Genomic DNA, 5,000 nt, shown 5'->3' on the forward strand with positions numbered 1-5,000 from the left:
AGACATATACTTACAATTCAGAAACTATTTCCATACCAATCAGATACTATTTCAATCTCATTTAGTTGTCATCCAGATTCTAAACTGGCTACGTTAACTGAGCAAATATGAGATTTCAGAAAATCAATAGGGTATGAAATGAAGATTACCTGTTCAAAATAAGAAATACACATGCTATTCAGAAACATTTCTTGAATCGTTCGGAAACAATATATTTAAAGAAAAGAAGCAAACATTCCACAACCGATCTAATTTAAATTTTCGAAACTATTTAGAGTATCATACAGGAGCTTGTCAAATTCTAAAATATCTCTGTTGACTTGGGATTCTTTCAAATTTGCGAGAAGTCCAAAAAGTAATCTGTCTAATAGCAAACTGATGTTTTGTAAAGTAATTTAAAACGATGTAAATGCTGATTGCGTCTAGCAACGCTTTTCCATATTTCACGTGTATTTCAGTGTGTTAGCACTCTAAGACTAATTCCCTTTTCTCACTAACATATGTTCATACGAAGCTATTGGATTACAACTTACTCGTTAATTATCTATAATTCCCAGTGTTTTCTACGGTAAGATATACACAGCTGTATGACATACAAATACCTACTAAGTTCTAAAGTGGTTTTTTAAAATTATATTGCACTCAGATTCATTGTTTATTACATGTATATGTAAAGAACTCATCGGAAAATAACACTTATTTAGAGCAGAGAAATCACCGGGAGAACCGCCTACCTATTTCCAATAACTAAGAGAATCGTAAAATGTTGGCTGTCCACAATATTGTTGAACTGAAAAATGGAGCACGTCTAAACATTAAAATGAAGACGTAGTGTTTTGGTTCAGCCATTGTTTCAAATATTCAGCTTCGTATATTTTCACCTCCCTCTCATCCTTCTTCGCCTCCATCGTAATCATCGTCATCGCCGTCATCTTCGCCATCAACTTGTTGTTGTTGCTGTTGTTGTTGTTGTTCTTCTTCTTCTTCTTCTTCTTTTTCTTCTTCTTCTTCTTCTTCTACTACTACTACTACTACTACTACTACTACTACTGCTACTACTACTACGTCCTCCTCCTCCTTAATGTCACTAATACTACTACTGCTGCTGCTTCGGCTTCTGTTGCAATAGCATTTATTCATTGTTATTATTATTTTTGCTTAGTAGCAGTTGTATCAGCGGCAGTAGCCGCAGTAACAGTGGCAGCAGCAGCAGCAGTAGTAGTAGTAGTAGTAGTAGTAGTAGTAGTAGTAGTAGTAGTAGTAGTGCTATTACTTGATCACAACTCCCCCATTGACACATGTCAATTCAATTTCAGTGTGACCTCACAGACAGTAGATCTCGCCGCAAGACGATGTTGAACGAAGCGTTGTGGAGAGTGCGATTAGAATAAATCAACAAGGTTTGGAAAAAGCAGTATTAATAGAAAAGTACATTAGGCTACGATATTGTTAAATTTAGGAACTAATCGAGTAAGTTTTATACCCGATGTGCTAGTACTGCGATAGTTCCTCGATTATTTATGCACCGCGAAATACCAATGTTGATTTGTCAGTTTTATGAGAGTCGCATGCTACAAAGAACTGAAGAAGGAATGCTATTCTGAGGAACTAAGTGCAGAATTGGAACGAGAAAACGTAGTTACAATTCAATTTTGCTGGAATGGGTTGGATGCGTGTTAGTCAATTCCAAAGTGATGTTTCAGGTCTTCTGTAGATCTTTGTTCAACTGTTCGTTGCTCTCACGCCGTGCGTCTCGAGATTGACCACTGCGCTTAGGCATCTATGGATATCCCTGTACTACGAGCTGATGCAGTTGCATTTGTTGCACAGTTAGTCTTAAGCGTAGTGAATTTGGCAGCATAGCAGCTATGAAATTACCAATCTTTGGAGTCTAAATCCAAAGCACATCATACGCCTTTTTTTCAAATTTCCTTGGCTGAAAAATAACATAGATTCCACTTCTGCTTGTGGGTTGACTAGTATGCATCGAGATTTAAAAATTGGTTTTTGAAAGCAGACTTCTTTCAACAAATAAATTTTACCACCCTTTCAAGATTTGGAACTATGTGTAAAAGAACGGCAATTTATCATTCAGCATATACAACATTAACACTTTAAATCGACAACTGTAAAAAGTGGCCGTAAAATAAAAGTGAAAGGAAAAATATGAAATATGTATTATTAGTCAACTAAGGACAAAGTAATAAAGATCTTAACCACATAGTAAAAAATGTTGTAACGCTCAATAAAGACAGAACAGTAACAGCAGTAATAGATAATTATCTGTTACGATAAATGCTTAGGATAAAATATTGAACAGATGAAGTAGCCACTAGTGTTGAGGGGGAAACTGAAACAATGCAATTACAAAAACTAACCACTGGATACAGTAATACTCGTATCCAAAGCAATGTACATAACAGTTTAATTACGTATACAAATGACTAAATTAATTCTTGTATGTAACAGAGATAGTCTTTGATTTCTCTTAGAAGTAAATGGGGAAAACTATAAGATGAAATATATGTGCATATTTATCTGAGTAAGTCAGAAATGGAAGTATACATTCTCACATTAAAATGGTCGAATGTCCGTGGTAATTTGGAGCATAGAATAATATGCATAACAAATTTGGTATCGATTTTTGGTTGATTATATAAGTTTTGAGCAGAATATTTTATATATGATTAAAACAATTTCTTATCAGAACAAAAAAAAAATATAACGCAAAAAATAAATGGCGAACATATATAATTATATTGCTCTGACTTTCTGAGAGAAAAATCGTAATTGACAGTCACCTTGATCTCCTCCACATGGACTACATTAATTTTAATAAGGTTTCCTACAGAAAAAAAAAATGTATTATAGTATTAATATCTGCAACTATTCTGCCGATGCATTGTAGCTATTTTCTAAAGAGCAGAATCTTACACTTTTAGCATATTATACTAATCATGGTTTCACATAGATCTATACATAATTTATCAGCAAGTAGACATCATAAGCTTTACCAAGAAATGAAGTGCATTCTCTTGTGCAAATGAAGCAATGCATTGTAGATGAGATGAAGTTTTGAAGAATGAAATGTCTGTCTGTGTGGCACGGGTTTCACTGTCAATATTGTTACGAATGCAATAAGAATTTGGGAACAGAATTTAAAAGTCTTACGTAAAACACTTCTTTCACTCAGGGGAGCACTATTTCAAATAAAGAATTTCACTTTCCACAGCACAAATTTTCTCTCTTCCTCGCGCTCTTTTACACTCACAAGCAAACACACATGCATGCGCACACGCACGCACGCACACACACACACACACGCACACACACACACACACACACACACACACACACACACACACACACACCTCTTTCATTGGGAAATATATTGAACTGAAGAATAATGCTTAGGGATCACAATTAAAGCTTCTGGATACACTAGAATGAGAATCCTTCCTGTAGGCAAAAGATTTTCCCGAAACTAAGAATACCTGACCTAATTACTACTGTTCAATTATGCCATTATTCATCATGACATATATATATATATATATATATATATATATATATATATATATACATGTGTGTGTGAGGGGCGTTTTGTGTGTGCGAAGTGGTGTTTGTAAAAGTTGCTGCTTGTAAGGTCGCACCTTTGATGACAGCCCGAAGAAAAATATTTAAATCTGCAAACATTACGAAACTTTTCAGATGGAACTGCTACGTGGCGTTAAAAATAGTCTGTATAGGTACAACTGTTACTGGTCAGTAATGATTTTCTAAACTTTATTTTTCTTATCTCCATTATATATATATAATGTAGAGTTAGTAAGATCAATAAGATAAGTACTCCATCTCTTAAGAGATTCATATTAAGTAATAAACACAAAATATGTATTTATGTATTACTATTAGTTTCATGTGCCGAGCAAATGCCGAACGAAGGTTTTAACACGTGTGGTGTCCTAGCACAATGATCAGACATTTCCCACATAGCGGGCAGTGTCTGATTATAGTGCTCCGACAACAGAGGTGTTAAGACCATTGTTCGACATGCTCTGAGCACAGGAAATTAACAGTATCACTTAAATACATATGTTGTGTTTATTGGAATACGCAATTGCGCGTGCGTATGTAAGAACGGTTTGTGAGAGAATATACATGTGTGCGTGTGTGCTGTGTGCATGTATTGTGTAAAGATATATATGTATGGGGGGGATAATATATACGTGTAAGCGCAGGAATGGCGGAGGGATAAGAAGCTTGCTTCCCAACCACATTGTTCCGGGTTCAGTCCCACGGCATGTAACCTTGACCAAATGCTTTCTTTTAAGGCTTCGGAGTGACCAAACGTTTGTGAGCGGCCCGTCATATATGTATATATATATATATATATATATATATATATATATATATATAGAGAGAGAGAGAGAGAGAGAGAGAGAGAGTCCACAAGGTCTGGGTACATGGAGTAAATAAAATCATAACATAATAAAATATAAGAAATAATAATTTATTGAAGTATGTGTTAATCCCCATGTACCCAGACGTTGTGGACACCCTGTATATATATATATATATATATATATATATATATATATATATATATATATATATATATAAACACATATACCGATGCGTGTGTTTGTGTTTCTCTTCCACCACCTCTTGACAACTGGCGTTGTTTTGTTTACGTCCCCATACGTTAGCGTTTCGTCAAAGAAACCAATATAATTAGTATCAGGTTTGAAAAAAAATATCATACGTACGGGATTCGATTCATAGGTCAAGCTGGTTGCCAAACATGACTGCAGTCTGATGAAGAGAAAAATTGTGTTTGTGTATATGGGTGGGTGTGTTTGTGCTTCTGTGTAATAAGACGCAGGCGAATAAGCTGTGAATAACTATTGAAAGGTTAAATATATTTGTTTCTTTATTGCCCACAGGGGCCTAAACATAGAGAGGACAAACAAAGGGATGAAGCCGATTACATCGACACC

This window comes from Octopus bimaculoides, chromosome 3 (genome assembly GCF_046866305.1).
Source record: "Octopus bimaculoides isolate indiv1 chromosome 3, ASM4686630v1, whole genome shotgun sequence".
NCBI lineage: Eukaryota > Metazoa > Mollusca > Cephalopoda > Octopoda > Octopodidae > Octopus > Octopus bimaculoides.